The sequence below is a fragment of the Bos indicus x Bos taurus genome, chromosome 28 (assembly GCF_003369695.1).
Source record: "Bos indicus x Bos taurus breed Angus x Brahman F1 hybrid chromosome 28, Bos_hybrid_MaternalHap_v2.0, whole genome shotgun sequence".
Classification (NCBI taxonomy): Eukaryota; Metazoa; Chordata; class Mammalia; order Artiodactyla; family Bovidae; genus Bos; species Bos indicus x Bos taurus.
The window spans coordinates 29,521,898-29,539,114 of NC_040103.1; the positions used below are offsets into that span (position 1 = coordinate 29,521,898).

Here is a 17,217-nt window from a genome sequence, read left to right on the forward strand (position 1 = left end):
TTACAGTGCCTTTATATATAATCACCGAAAACTGGAAATAACCCAAATGTTCTTCAACTAGTTAATGGTACATACATACATTAAACTCAACAATAGAAAGTAATAATACTAACACACAAAATAATATGGATGAATCTGAAATGTACTATGATGAGACTCGAAAGGTCATATGCTATACAATTTTACTTTTATGACATTTTGGAAAAGTCAAAATTAAAATTCAAAAGTCAAAACAGACCAGTAGTTGCCAGAAGTTGGAGGTGAGGGTAAGAGTTGATTACAAAGGGGCAGTACCAGCATGATGAAGCTGTTACATGTCTTGATTGTGCTGGGAGTTACACTACCTCTATACATGTAGAGGAATGTTAGGTCCATGAATCAAGGTAAATTGGATGTGGTCAAATAGAAGATGGTAAGAGTAAACATCGACATTTTAGTACTTGGGGAACTAAAATGGATGGCAACAGGTAAATTTAATTCAGATGCTAATTATATCTACTACTGTGGGCAAGAATCCCTTAGAAGAAATGGAGTAGCCATCATAGTCAACAAGAGTCCAAAATGCAGTGAAAGTGAAGTCGCTTAGTCATGTCCGACTCTGCAACCCCGTGGACTATAGCTCGCCAGGCTCCTCTGTCTATGGGATTCTCCAGGCAAGAATACTGGAGTGGTTTGCCATTTCCTTCTCCAAATATCTTTTTCTTCCCCCGTTCCTGGACCACAGTGGCATGTGCGATCTTCCCAGACTGGGGATTGAACCTATGCTGTGTGCCACGGGAACACAGAGTCTTAACCACTGGGCCATGAGGAAGTCCACTTTGGTTGCAATTTCAAAAGCAACAGAATGATCTCAGCTCATTCCCAAGGCAAGCCATTCAACATCACAGTAATCCCAGTCTATGCCCCAACCACTAATGCCAAAGAAGCTAAGTCGAACAGTTCTATGAAGACCTACAAGGCCTTCTAGAATTAAAACCAAAAAACATGTCCTTTTCATCATAGGGGATTGGAATGCAAAGTAGGAAGTCAAGAGATAACTGTACTAACAAGCAAGTTTGGCCTTGGAGTACCAAGTGAAGCAGGGCAAAGGCTACTAAGAGTTTTGTCAAGAGAACACGCTGGTCAGAGCAAACGGGTTGTCTGAGGAGGCCATACAAATAGCTGAGAAAAGAGAAGGGAAAGGCAAAGGAGAAAGGAAAAGATATACCCAACTAATGCAGTTCCAAAGAATAGCAAGGAGAGATCAGAAAGCATTCTTAAGTGAACAACGCAAAGAAGTAGAGGAAAACAGTACAACAGGAAAGAAAAGAGATCTCTTCAAGAAAATTAGAGATACCAAAGGAACATTTCATTGAGATGGTCACAATAAAGGACAAAAATGGCAAGGACCTAATAGAAGCAGGAGAGATTAAGAAGAGGTGGCAAGGATACACAGAAGAACTATACAAAAAAAGGTTTTAATGATCTGGATAAGCATGATGCTGTGGTCACTCACCTAGAGCCAGACCTCCTGGAATGCAAAGTCAAGTGGGCCTTAGGAAGCAACACTATAAACAAAGCTAGTGGAGGTGATGGAATTCCAGTTGAGCTATTTCAAATCTTAAAAGATGATGCTGTGAAAGTGCTGCACTCAATATGCCAGCCAATCTGGAAAACTCAGCAGTGGCCACAGGACTGAAAAAGGTCAGTTTCCATTCCAATCCCAAAGAAAGGCAATGCCAAAGAATGTTCAAACTACCACACAACTGCATTCATTTCACATGCTTCCCAAGGTAATGCTCAGTATCCTTCAAGCTAGTCTTCAACAGTACATAAACCAACAACATCGAGATGTACAAGACGGATTTAGAAAAGGCAGAGGAACCAGAGATCAAATTGCCAACATCCACTGGATCACAGAAAAAGCAAGAGAATTCCACAAAAACATCTACTTCTGCTTCATTGACTACACTAAAGCCTTTGACTGTGTGGATCACAACAAACTGTGAAAATTTCTTAAAGAAATACCAGACCACCTGACCTGCCTCCTGAGAAACCTCAGGTCAAGAAGCAACAGTCAAGAAACAACAGTCAGAACCAGACATGGGACAACGGAATGGTTCAAAATTGGGAAAAGAATACATCAAGGCTGTATATTGTCACCCTGCTTATTTAACTTACATGCAGAGTACATCATGCGAAATGTCAGGCTGGATGAATCACAAATTGGAATCAAGATTACCAGTAGAAATATTAACCACCTCAGATACGCAGATGACATCACCATTATGGCAGAAAGCAAAGAGGAACTCTTTGCTCTTGCCTCTAGATGAGGGTGAAAGAGAAGAGTGAAAAAGCTGGCTTAAAACTCAACATTCAGAAAACTAAGATCATGGCATCCAGTCCCATCACTTCATGGCAAATAGATGGGGAAAAAGTGGAAACAATGACAGATTTTATTTTCTTGGACTCCAAAATCACTGCAGACATGAAAAGATGCTTGCTCCTTGGAAGAAAAGCTATGACCAACCTAAACAGCACATTAAAGAGCAGAGACATCACTTTGCCAACAAAGGTCTGTATAGTCATATCTATGGCTTTTCCAGTAGTCATGTACAGATGAGAGCCAGACCATAAAGAAGGCTGAGCATCAAAGAATTGATACTTTTGAACTGTGGCGCTAGAGAAGACTCTTGAGAGTCCCTTGGACAGCAAGGAGATCAAACCAGTCAATCCTAAAGGAAATCAGTCCTGAATGTTCATTGATTGGAAGGACTGATGCTGAAGCTGAAGCTCCAATACTTTGGCTACTTGATGTGAAGAGGTGACTCACTGGAAAAGACCCTGATTCTGGGAAAGATTAAGGGCAAGAGGAGAAGGGGGCAACCGAGGATGAGATGGTTGGATGGCATCACTGACTCAATGGCCAGGAGCTGGAGCAAACCCCAACACATAGTGAAGTACAGGAAAGTCTGAAGGGCTGCAGTTCTCGGGGTTGCAAAGAGTCGGACACGACTGAGCCACTTAACAACCACCACTACCACCAAGGTTGAATCATGAAGAAATTAAAAATCTGAACATAAATTCTTATATTTATTTAATCTTTAATCTACTTTAAAGTAATCTACTTTAGACTTTTTAAATCATCATTACTACTGGGATTTACTAAGTCAAAACAGCCTGCCTCACTTTCCTGTCTCTAACATCAGGTATACTCCTAGGAAGCTTAGAAGCCAAAATTGGGAAGGAAGCGTGTCATCTTATTACCTATTAGTGAAATGCAGTTACTAAGCTTTATGTCCCATATTGTTCCCAATCTGAACATACTAACTTCCTGTGGGCAGGGTAAAAACCTTTCCCCTGTGGGAAATGACAGAAAACAGTGGGTCCCAAACTTTTTGCAGATTCCCACATCCAGAAGCAGACTTAACAAGAAACCATGAAGATTAAATTTCAAGGCACTCTCTTGCACAGGCCCTCAGGCCCAATATTCAATTTTCTATTTTTTAAAAAATGTTTTCCTTAAAGTGGGTCCCCTAAATTATATTAAGCTCCAGGACCCACAGAATCTGAATCATATTACAGAAAATGGGCTTCTATCGTACATGTTACTTGAAAAAATATTTAATTCAAAAAGCTACTTTGAATTCAGTAATACTAATAAATTTGTATTTTACTAATCAAACATCTAATATGTTATTCATTGTTTACAATTTTCTTAGCACTAAATAGACCTAAATTGTACTGTCTGGTTTACATTTGGATTTTTCATTCTTAGGCAGACTGTAATATTTCTACTACAGATCCACAGTTGACAGAGTAGAAATGGCAGGGCTAAATTTAAAAGGCTCAAGACTGACAGCGTTAGAGCAATAAAGCTCTAGCTGATGACCTTCAGAAAAAAAAATCATTTTATTTCTCTGTATTAATGAAACACAGAGAATGATTACTTCACAATGAGTATACACAATACATCATAATGTGCTGCCATATTTCTCAGGCCAAAGTATTAAACCAGGCTACAGATGCAGCTACCCTAGCTATCCACTACTGTATTCCACACCAAACAGCTAAGCTGCTCGTAGCCTCTATTTCTGAAAAAACCCTAAGCAGTCATTCAAATGTTTGGTGAAATGAAACTGGCTTATGCCTAAAGAGAAATGAGGCCTGGAAGGACACTGGGCCACAGGAAGAGCCCATCACCCTAAGAGACAGTGGGGTGAAGGGGGTTCAGAGACATATAGCTTATTAGCACTGGAGACTTCATTATGAATGGGATACGAGTGTGACTGACACCAGTAAAGACTAGAGGGATTTGCTCCTGCAGAACCTGAGGGTCCTTTGATGAAACCAGGAATAAGGTACAAGTACCCTGGAAGGGGATAAGTCTCTTACGGAAATTCATTTCATAATCATTAAATGAAGTTCAGTGAGGTCTCTAAGTAATACTACTAATTCCATGCACAGAGAATTCCATGACATTCATGCAAATGACAGTATCAAAATATCTCCAACCAGATATTTATCAACTACAAAGGAAAGAATTTAACTTTACTGTAGAGAAACCAGGCAGAGAGGCCCTTAACCAAGTGATCGGGTCAAACATCACCAGCAAAAATAAATAATGACATTATGAATCCCGTGTTAATAATGCATTGAGAACACATTTCTGTGATAGTCTTGACTAAACCTTATAATCTCAGTTCAATCATGAGAGGGAAAAAAAAAAAAGACAAATCTAAATTGAGGGACATTTGACCAAATACCTGGCTAATACTCTCCCAAAATGTCAGAGTTATAAAAGACAAAGAAAGACTGAGAAACTTTTACAGAACAGAAGAGACTAACAAAGAAAAATGCGTGAAATGCAATGTGAGATCCTAGATAGAATCCTCAGTAAAGAATAATGATGAACAAACTAGTGAAGCTTGAAGGTCTTTCCTTAATAGTATTGAACCAAAGTTAATTTCCTGGTTCTCATCATTGTACTATGGTTATACAAGATGATAACATGAAAGGAAGCTGAGTAAGAGATATCTAAAAACACTCTGTACCATCTTTACAACTTTTCTGTAAGTCCCAAATTAGTCCAAAACAAAAAACTTTTTAACTATGCAAATACTTCACTGAGGGAGATGAAAGCTTGGCCCCAGTAAGGAACAGAGGTATTTGGAGGATTAACTTTCTACACTTACAAGTGTAGGTGGACGAATAGTTTGTGATCATGGGGAACTTAAGAGTCCAGTGAAGACTTCTTTGAAATCTATGGGTTTACGATGTTTACCCTCACAGTTCAGCAGGTAATGGGTTAAGTTCTATTAGTTCAGAAGTCTGTTTCTCAGAGCTTGATTTACCTGGAATGAACTATTAGAAAAGTTTTTCAATCTGTAAGATCAAGAAAAAGTAAATGTAAAAGGACAGGGGTCTTGTTAGGGTGATGCATTTTTTTCCCCTCTTTTCTCTATTTTCTAAATTATCTATAATTCACGGATAAATTCTGTTTAGTTTACGATTTCCTTCAAGTAAAACTAAAATTGGATTTTAAACTCATTTTCCCTAAGAACAGAATGAAAGGGCTCTGGACCAGAGGCAACCAATCATTGAGACACCTAAGATCCTAACAATATGAAAGCTGTTTAATAATTGGTAACTACTGCCTATCTAAAAACAGAAGGCTAGATTTCGATTTCTATTTCTTTTCATTCCAGTCTCATTGCTACTGCTGCTATGTTCAGATCCTCTCCCCACTGGGCTACTACACCACATTACTGACTCATTGCCAGACCTCCACTGCTGCATATGAGACCAGCAGAGGACTCCTAAAATACCATGCCCTTCCCCTTTTCGATGGCTTCTAGTGATGAGGATTCTTTTGGCTAGAGAAAAATGGTACTTTAAAAAATAAAAAATGGAATTTTCATAATTCACAAGGGGAGAAATTAATGGATGGAGTTTTCACAAGTTTCTCTCCCATAATTTTTTCCTGTCCACTTATTCCACTCTCGGGGCAAAAACATGAACAAACAGTAAACTTAAAGAAAACCAAAGCAGTCAGCAGGACCTACTTTGACAATTTTTGTTACTGACTCATGTTCATGATTGTGTTTTTCTTATTGCATGTTTTTATTTTGTTTTCTTTTTCATGTTTTTATATTCACATATTCTGCTAGTAAAATTAACTACTAACTTATAAAATTGAATTAAATATGTGTGACACTTACACAAAGTTTAAGAGTCATTAGACCTTACCACCATTTTCCAGTTACATCTTGTACTCACTCATTCACAGATGAATTTGTAGAAGATATACCTGGATCAATTGATCAGATATCTGAGCCCCTATTAAGTGCCCCTCACTCATCTTCCACTCCAAGATGAGCATTCCCATCCTCTCCCATATTACAGTTACTTGTATACAGGGACTACCTCATATATTCCTTAAGGGTATCTTTCATTCCACAGAGAAGTTGAATATAACAGGCACCGAATCACTGAAAGTTTATTTCAAGAGGAAACTTTCTGTTTGAAGGGATAAGGATCTAGAACAATCAATTCCAACATTCTGATAGACTCTGACTCTCCTTAAATGAGTCCCCCAAATCTCCATATCTAGCTTGAGATATTGCAGACATTTTTTTCTAAGAAGACTATATAAGTGAATCAATATTTGCTTTTGATTCAAGCTTAAAAATAAACACAGATAGCATCTACAAGCATTAAAAAAAGGTCACACTATTTGTTGATTTATGGGCTGATTATTGCAAACTCCCCAGTGAATACTGCTACCCAACTCAAACAATTTCCTGTGGGTTGGACTTTGGCAGCCTCAAATTATTACATCATGTACAACAAGAAAAACTCTATGCTGATAAAAGACAGAAAGCTTTATTTTTTTCTTTTGTGAGAACTTGGAAAACTGTCATTTACCATAAATCTGTTCAAAACCAGCTGGAAAAAAAAAAACAAGCCAAGTTTCACTTTGTTATAAATGACAAACTAAATAACTAAGAAATGACAGTTGTATGCTACTTAGCCCCTCCTTACAAAGATCCAGAGCTATATGGGTAATTTACAGACTTGTATGGGAGGCAGTGGGCTTTCCAGGCAGCCAGGGGATGAAGAATCCACCTGCAATGCAGGAGACACAGGGGACAAGGGTTCGATCCCTGGATTGGGAAGATCCCCTGGAGGAGGGCATGGCAACCCACTCCAGTATTCTTGTCTGGAGAATCCCATGGACAGAGGAGCCTGGTAGACTACAGTCCATGCGGTCACAAAGAGTCGGACATAACTGAAGCAACTGAGCACAAATGAACATAAGAGAGGCAGCAAGACAGTAGAAAGAACTCAGTGGCTAAAAACACAGCGTCTACAGGAGCAACTGCCTTACATAACCTCAGGAAACACCATGCTCATTGTGGAGATCCAGGAGGTACCATTCTAAGAGAATACAATGTGAATTTTAAAAGTTTGGGAGCTAGAGTTCACAGGGCAGAACAGTTTTGGATTCTATCACCTAACATCTGTGTCATCTTGACCAACTTACTGAATCAATTATTGAAGTCTCCGATAATGAGGTGGGATTAAAAAATAACATGTCTCCCACAGAACTCTTACAAGGATTAAATGAAATAGTGTGTATGTGTGCATGTGTGTAAAATTAGCCCAGTATCTAGGACTTAGTAAATGAGGCATAAGTGTTTTTATGATAAAAATTAATAAATAAATGTTTTGATGATAATTATCATAAAGAAGAATAAGATGAATCTACATTCCAATCCTGCTCCATCACGTTCAGGTCATTTACCACCTGTAATAAATGTGATTTATTGAGAGTACTGTAACAAAATTCTAATATTCAGGGCCAGATACAAAATAGAAGTTCCATAAGTAGTAGCTATGATGATGAAAACTGCATCCCCATACCAATTGTCTCTCTTTCCTTTTCCCTCTCTCTCTTATACACACAAACACAGACACACATACACTTACTATAAAAATTCTATGAGATTAAATTATAATTGATAGTACAAACAGAAAGCCATATCAAAATGAAGGAAAATGTATTCTAAAAATAATGCATTCTCAATACAATTCAACTATTGGTTTTTCTAGTAGCCATGTATGGATGTGAGAGTTGGACCATAAAGAAGCCTGAGTGCCAAAGAATTGATACTTTCGAACTGTAGTGTTAGAGTAGACTCTTGAGAGTCCCTTGGACAGCAAAGAGATCAAACCAGTCAATCCTAAAGGAAATCAGTCCTGAATAATCATTGGAAGGACTGATGCTAAAGTTGAAGCTCCCATATTTTAGCCACCTGATGTGAAGAGCCAACTCACTGGAAAAGACCCTGATGTTGGGAAAGATTGAAGGCAGGAGGAGGACGACAGTGGATGAGATGGCTGGATGGCATCACCAACTCGATGGACATGGATTTGAGCAAACTCTGAGAGATAGTGAAGGACAGGGAAGCCCGGAGTGCTGCAGTTCATAGAGTCCTAGGGGTCATAGAGTCGGACACGACCAAGCAACTGAACAATCACTGTCAACATTTAGCTCAAAAAACTTCAGTGACAAAATACTTATAGTCAAAACTCCTAGGACTTAAATGGTCTTCCACAGTCTTAACCCATGTATTTCCAACCTCAAGTATCACTGTTCCCCTTAAAACAGAATAGAAGATTTGTTCTCCATATATGCCCAGCATTTTACTCAATAAGGAATATGTACATTTATTGAAGAAAGTCTGCATATAAGTGGACCCATGAAGTTCCATCCCCTGTTGTCCAAGAGTCATCTGTATTATCCTTGCCCTGGCCTCATCTTCCCAGTACTTCCTAATACTAGAAATCCACTCCACTCAACACACCTGTTTGAAGAAGCCACTCAGCTGGTAAGTTATAGTAATGATGACTAATGACAATCACACCCTATTAGAAAGGAGTAGTCATTTATAATTAGTTCATTTCCCAAAAGATTTTCTAAATACTGTTCCCCACCAACTGGGACTTACTCTGTCTCAGGAACTTTGTTATTCAGTGCTTACCCAACACATAAGTACTTTATTAGAATACAAAGTAGAATGTTACATTGCTTTACCTTCAACAAATGTTCAGTGACTGTTAAATAAATAAATGAAGAACTGAGTTTTTTTAAACACATTTTTCAATTTAGAGAGAACTCAGTTATAAGCATAATCAGTCACCTCTTTATTTCTTCCCTGAATCTACCTAAATCTATCATACCTAAATCATATTATACCTAAATTGTACCTTCTGTTTCTCAAAGGTCTATGGAAGAAAGATACTTTACCTAATAGCCAGTAGGACAAACACAACATTCTACTCATATACATAGCTAATATCCAAACTAGTAACAATGGCAGATAAAGGAAAGAGAATCAACAGCAATTATAGGCACCAAGACAGCAAAATGATAACTACGCATTAAATAAAGTTGCCTTATACTATCCTTTAGCTCAGTATCTTAGAATCAAAGTTTTTTCCTAATTTTTTAAACCACTGAGGTTTTTTCTTTAACTTAAATGCTCAATTACAACCATTCACTATTTATGAATCATTATAAACTTACCATTACCCGAATTATTTCAGCACAAACAATAATGAAAGCATGATGGCTCTATCAAAAGCCACTGCCTGCACTGACTTGCCTCCCTTCTGCTGGGAGAACACTGGCACTGAATGGCACAAGCAACTCCAGTGTGAGACACTAGGCACATGACTGGGAAGGTGACAGAGGACACCGAGAGAAGGAGTGGAGGGGTGGGCAGGAGTCCACTGAAGTTCACTCCAGAAGCCTTCACGATACTCAAGCAAAAACATGCTACCAGACTCCCGGTTTTAAGCCAGTTCAGATCTTACTTCTACCACTGACAACTGAGAGACCTGCGGCACCTCTTCCGGCTGTAAGATTATAATAACAGCAGCCGCCACGTGTGCCACGAGCCCTGTTCCCCAGTTGTGTCCCACTCTCTGCGACCCCATGAACTGTAGCCTGTCAGGCTCCTCTGTCCATGGAATTTTCCAGGCAAGGACACTGGAGTGGGTTGCCATTTCCTCCTCCAGGGGATCTTCCAAGCGCAAGGATCAAACCCCCATCTCTTGTGTCCCCTGCATTGACAGATGGTTCTTGACCAAGAGTGCCACCTGGGAAGCCATCACTTAGTGAACACCAACTCTGTGCTAGCCACAAGACAAATGGTACATCCTTTAATTCTCATGATTCATCTACCAAGTAGGCATTATTTCCCTCATTTTCCAGAAAAGTAAAACCCAAGTTCCACTCGTGCACAACTGTTTCCCAGGGGGATAATACTACCTACTTAACAAGGTTGTACTGGAAATTAGAAGTAAATGCAAAGCACTTACCACATGAACTAGCACTTGTCACACAGTAGGAGCTTAGGAATTCATTATTATACAAGTGCACCTATCACTTGAATAAGTGACTCAATTGAACTTCAATGAAATCCCACAAATAAGTTTTCCTTTATATCATCTTCCATACAAAAATAATAATTAGCAGTACTTCTGTAGAACCCAAGGTTTACAACTTTATAACTGTTTAAAATACCATAGGATCATCCATTCAGTGCCAATACACAAACACACACACACACATATACTGTTTTTTAGTTGAGAATCAAAATGTATAACCCAAGGAAATAGAAAGCCCATTATGAAAGTGATATTTGCCTTAAGCTGAGTACCAAAATATTAAATATTTTACTTACAAAAAGATTATAGATCTCACATCTCAAGAGAGAAGGTGCTAATGAACAAATCTAACTTCCCAAAAATAATTCCCAGAAGCATCTGTTATCCTCAAGTACTCAGCAAACCATTTCCCAGAACTGACAATATATTGCCAAAATCTTAGTGAATTTTGCCAACATTCTGCTGAGAGGAAAAAAGAATCATTCCAGTTCTTGAAATAAGTGCTACTTTTCAGTTTAGCCACAAAATACGGTCTTTTCTCTGTTATTACTTTTATCAATATGTTAATACTGAAAATAAATATAAAGAAATCACAAATAATCTTCTGTCTGAAGGAAATTTAAATCCACATCCCTTATCTTTAATTCTATAAGCTCAAGAAAATCTATGAGAATGGGTTTTTAAACCAATAATAAAAATCAATTTTCTAAAGCCTTAATAATTGAATCAGAGGAGGGAAGAACAGAAACAACAGTCAGCATTAAAGAAGCCTTCTGAAAGTTAAGAGTCCTATAACCTCAATTTCAAAATTTAAACTTTTGCTGTTAAAAGCAACACTTCACAAAGACTGATCAGTTCCCTCCATCCCTCCATCCATCCCGTTTTACCACAAACACACACTCACCAGAGAGCAGACTCAACTCCCAGCAAAAGGCCTTCAGCAATCAAGGGCATTTGTGGGACGAGAGATACAGGAATGGGGAGGGGCAAGCGAAGAGCTGGAGTTCTGGGGAGGGAAGGGTACGGAGTGAGGAGAGGCAGCTAACAACAATGGAAAACTGTGATTCTAAGCCACAAAGGCTTCCCACAGAACAGGGTAACAGGGGAAGGACAATTCTTTTCACCACCTACCAGGAGCTCAGCACTGATAACTCATAATAAAGCTAAAAAGATGGAGCTTCCAACTAAACACAAAGTAAACTTAAGAAACTAACCAAAAGTAACTTGAAAGGACATATCACAAACTTCATAGAGGCTTAAGAAAAACATTTAGGAGTCGGTTTCCTCCAGGGGCATTCCTGATGACAAAGGTCAGCAGTATAACAATAAGGTCTGCAGAGTGGCAGCTGCTTTCAAATGGAGGGCTAGCACTAAAAAACAGTCCTTTGCACTAACAGTCAAAAGGAGCACCAGAAGACACGTAACACTGTGATTATTTAAATCCTTAATTCACAATTCTAAGACTATCTAGACTTAAGTTGAATTAGATCATTTTAAGAGGCAAAACTATCTCAACTCCTTTAAAAAAAGATATTCTTAAAGAAAATTTTTGTGTGAACCGAGCCGTTAGATTCAAGAATAATTTTTCTAAAGCTTGAAATCTCAAAGGGTCCCAACCTGAAAAGTAAAGACAGTGAAAGATCTTCCCTACTTCTCTCAGGGAAGAGGCCAAACAAATTATATCATCAAAAACAAACAGCAGGCAGAGTCCTACCCCCAAACATGTGATCAGTCCACCCAGAACTTACATTTGCAGGCGGGGCACAAAGGCCCCAGAGGACCAGCACACACCCTTCTATGTACTGCTTACTCCCTGTTAGAAACCAGTTTTACTGAAAGGAGTTGTTTTATAAGCATACAGATGAAAAACTCACCAGCAGAACCCTCGCCAAATAGGAAGGAAAGTCTGCAGAGATGGTTATATATTCCAGAAATGGAATATTTCCTGCCATATCAATAAACAAGGATATCACAGTCATCAGCAATTGCAGCCCTCCTATGTGTGTGTGTGTGTGTGTGTGTGTATATATATACACACACACATATATATGTTTTTCCTCGTAGCTCAGACAACCTGGAATCAACCCCTGGTTCAGGAAGATCCCTGGAGAAGGGAATGGCTACCCACTCCAATATTCTTGCCAGGAGAATTTCATCGACAGAGAAGCCTAGAGGACTACAGTCCTTGGGGTTATAAAGAGTCAGACACAATTGAGGGACTAACACTTTCACTTTCATTTATATACGTGTGTGTGTGTGTGTGTGTGTGTGTGTGTGTGTGTGTGTGTGTGTGTTGGAGAAGGCAATGGCACCCCACTCCAGTACTCTTGCCTGGAAAATCCCATGGACGGAGGAGCCTGGTAGGCTGCAGTCCATGGGGTCTCGAAGAGTCGGGCATGACTGAGCGACTTCACTTTCACTTTTCACTTTCATGCACTGGAGAAGGAAATGGCAACCCACTCCAGTGTTCTTGCCTGGAGAGTCCCAGGGACGGCGGAGCCTTGGGGGGCTGCCGTCTATGGGGTCGCAGAGTCGGACACAACTGAATCGACTTAGCAGCAGCAGCAGCAGTGTGTGTGTGTGTACCTGCAGCAGTGTGTGTGTGTGTATCTGCAGCCATCAGACTACAACTACTTCCTATGATGAGCCCTGAGGAAAAGAAGCTCAGGATGGAAAAACACAGGATACTGGCCCCAGATAAGCATTAGTTGCTAAGTTGTGTCCAGCTCCTTGCAACCCATGGACTGTAGCCCACTGGGTTCCTCTGTCCACGGGATTTCCCAGGCAAGAATACCAGAGTGGTTGCCATTTTGTCAGGGAATCTTCCCAATCCAGGGATTGAACCTGGGGCCTCCTGCATTGCAGGCAGATTCTTTACCACCTGAACAACCAAAGCAGCCCAGCTCCAGATAAGTGAGTTACATAAGCAAGGGATGATTACAGTGAGCCCAGATTCTTCCATCTTCCCATACACAGAAAAGCACCAAATTCCTTCACTTGGGATATCTGGCTTTCTTCAATTAACAACAATTTTTTGATGTTCAGACTACCTGCCCTTTGTTGAAAAACTTCTATATAACCTGGCTCCTTCCCTCATCTCCGAGTGATCTCTCAGAGTTACTTAAGATGCTGCCTCTTGGACTTAGGCCCTAAAAATTTCCACCAAATAAAATATAACTCTCAACCTTTAGGTTGTGAATATTTTTAAGTTGACATATTCATTCATAATTCATGGAATTAATCAAATAAAACTAGCATACTGGGGCAGAGTTACAGAGCTTCAACCCTGGTTACAATGTAACTAAATACCATGACTTCTCATCTCAGTCAAGTAAGGGAGGTGATCCACAGGCAAACACATTAATGGACTGTAATCTTTTTTGAAGCCCCTCAGAAAATATTCCACACAAAACTCTCCTGTGTACTCACATTCTGCCTTGTAAAAGTTATTTTTGGACTTTTCTTATTTCCTTTTCATAGGAGGAGATTAGACTGCATAGGAGAGTCTATCTCATAACGAGAACCCTGTGTCAACCACTGGCCCTCTCAACTAAAAATAAATTAAGTAACTACAGCTTTGTGCTAGACGAGTGCCAAATTGCTTGTAGCAGTGTTTTTGTGGCATGATTACTAGGTCAAGATGTTGCCGGGAGACCCCTTCCAAAGGCTTGAAAACGAATTGTCCGAGGAGACACATGTACTGACAAAGCAAAAGACTTTATGGGAAGGGGCGCTGGGGTGGAGAGCAGGAGGGTAGAACTGCTCTACCACATGGCTCACTGTCTTAGGTTTTATGCTAAGAGGGTTATTAGTTTGGGGGTTGTCGCTGGACAATCTTGTTTGGCCCATATTTGGTCTGACTTAAGTTTCTTCCTGGTGGTGAAACAGGAGGGAAGGGGGCAGGGCACAACCTTTAAAAGAATGACATAGCCTGAGGACACAACAAAAACTGATTAGAGCCAAACAGGTCCAAGATGGTGAACCAGTCAACTTCCACTAAACCTTGAGCCTCAGTATACACTCATTGTACCACAGCAGCGAGCTAAGTGACACAACAATGCTGAGGCCAACCATCAAAGAGCAAAAAGTAGGCAATAGCCCAATTCCTGTTAATCCTTGCTCCTTCTCCAAAATAATTGGAATACTCTTCCCACTCATTGGGCTTCCCTGGGGGCTCAGCTGGTTAAGAACCCACCTGCCAATGCAGGAGACTCAAGAGACATGGGTTCGATCCCTGGGTCAGGAAGATCCCCTGGAGAGGGGAATGGGAACAGTTTCAGAAAAAAACAAAACATACATCAACAGATGAATGGATAAATAAATGTGACATATTCACTGCACAGAATAGTATTCAGTCATTATATGAATAAAGTATTAACACATGCTACCACATGTAAATATTGAAAACAGTAAGTGAAAAGGCCAGTAATAAGGATCTCCTGTTGTATGATCCCAATTATATGAAACACCCATAATAGGCAAATTACAGAGATAGAAAGTAGATTAGTGGTTGCCTAGGGCTGCGAGGAGGTGTGAAAGAAATAGAAAGTGACTGCTAAGAGATAAACAATTTCTTTCGGAGGTGACAAAAATGTTCTAAAATTGACTGTGGTGATGGTTATTCAATTCTAAAAATACTAAAAACCACTGAATTATAAAACTTTAAATTGTGTGTTATGTGAATTATATGTCAATAAATTTTTGTTTTTTGTTTCTTTTTTTTAATCACAGTTTTCCTCTTTGCAAAACAAGGGCACTCTTTGTTTCATGTCTGTGGTTTAAATTAGGTTCCCATAAACAATAGCAGCTGTCACCTGGTAAAAGTAAATGGGCTTCAAATGCTTGGCAAACAACTTCTGTGTGTATGACATTTTGAATAGCTGTTTTTAAAGTATACATAAGCACGAAAATCAGGCTATCAAGGCATTCTTAGTCTCTGACACTGTCATTTAATTCAGGACAGGATGCAATAATCATTTCTCTAATCAAGAAGTCAACAGTAATACTACTGATAATAGAAATGTTCAAAGTGAATGGACAAGATAACTCACTTTGACAAAAATAAGGCTGAAAATGCCACTGAAATGGTATATCCACAAAAGTCAGAGTACAAGTTTTATGTTTGGGTAGAAAGACAGAACAGATGAAGAAGCAGCCTGAAATGATACTTGCTGGACATACCCTTTGCTGCTGCTGCTGCTGCTGCTGCTGCTGCTGCTGCTAAGTCTCTTCAGTCGTGTCCGACTCTGTGCGACCCCATAGACGGCAGCCCACCAGGCTCCCCCATCCCTGGGATTCTCCAGGCAAGAACACTGGAGTGGGTTGCCATTTCCTTCTCCAATGCATGAAAGTGAAAAGTGAAAGTGAAGTCGCTCAGTTGTGTCCGACTCCTTGCAACCCCATGGACTGCAGCCCACCAGGCTCCTCCGTCCATGGGATTTTCCAGGCAAGAGTACTGGAGTGGGGTGCCATTGCCTTCTCCGACACCCTTTGCTAAACAACTACAAACATTCCCCTACACATCTGTAGAAATCCTTCCTGTTGTGTTTTGGGCAAATCTCCCCAGAGTACTCACTCAAAAGCTGACATAAAATCATCTGTTTGATAAACAATTTTGACTGTGCTCAGAGTGCAAAAAAGCAAACAACTAATGAACTTTTGGTAAGTGAAAAGGGGGACAGAGGAAAGGGGGAAAGTGGGCAAGTATTTACCTTCATTAAAGAGACTTATGCACCACTCCTGAATTGGTGATCTGAACTATGACGGGGAAAGGGGAAACAGGACAGCATAGTATTAACGTTTTGAGAAAGGATAAAATCCTTCATACCAATTTGTTTTCTTTCCTTAAACAAAGAGTTTAAATGTCCAGTTCACAGAAAAAAAAAGTAGATGATCAATAAAGATAGGGAAAATGTCCTATCTCATTCATAATTAGAAAGTGAGGTCACCCAGTCATGTCCGCCTCTTTGCGACCCTATGGACTGTAGCCTACCAGGCTCCTCCATCCGTGGGATTCTCCAGGCAAGAATACTGGAGTGGGTTGCCATTTCCTTCTCCAGGATTCATAATTAAGGAAATGCAAAATAAAAATACTATCACCTTTCGTATCTCACAATGCCAAACATTTAAAACTTGGGTGAATCCAAGTGAGAGTGAGGAGAGGGATAAATTCTCATTCACTCCTGGCAGAAATAAAATGAATTTGGTGGTATTTCTCAATTTAAAATGCTTATACCCTTTGTTTCAGCAATTCAAATTCTAAAAACTTGTCCTATAGTTTGCAAAGATAATATGAAAATATATTATAGTTACACTGTAATAAATAAAAACTAAAGGTCTGTCATTAGGGGATTGGTTAAATTATGGTGAGTCTCATTTAGAAATATTTACAGATGAAATAATATGTATGGAATTTACTTCAAAATAATTATAGGTTGTCTTGGGAGAAGCAGGGGAAGAATAAACAAAACCACAACTGACCATGTACTTAATAGTTCACAAAGCTGGTGATGGGTACAAGGTGGACTCAACACTCTTCTCCTTACTTCTATATATGTTCAAAATTTTGCATAATAAAATGATACAAACATATTAAACAATCTCACTAAAGGGGGTAGTGGATAAAAGTACTGACTTAACCCTGGAAATGACTAGAGTTTGTAAGCCTAGGGCATAACGAACTGTATATTAGCACTACATTCCAGCTAGTAGAGTACATTCCCACAAATGTACAGGTTAACAATTCCGAAGACACATGTATACTGGAGTTGAATAATTAAG

The 17,217-nt window shown here is 39.5% G+C and overlaps 1 protein-coding gene across 12 annotated transcripts in view; it reads right to left on the bottom strand.

The window, feature by feature from the left end:
• The window catches only part of USP54 (ubiquitin specific peptidase 54), a 130,906-nt gene that overhangs the window by 71,055 nt on the left and 42,634 nt on the right, over window positions 1–17,217 (bottom strand). Inside the window, exon 1 of one of the 12 annotated variants that reach the window (XM_027530452.1) lies at window positions 11,342–11,442. The exons of 10 other annotated variants lie outside the window; for them this stretch is intronic. The gene's annotated coding sequence lies outside the window, so the exon portion shown is untranslated. Of the gene's footprint in view, window positions 1–9,571; window positions 9,675–11,341; window positions 11,443–17,217 lie in introns of those variants that run through there. One more of the 12 variants, XM_027530453.1, reaches the window with a different exon arrangement.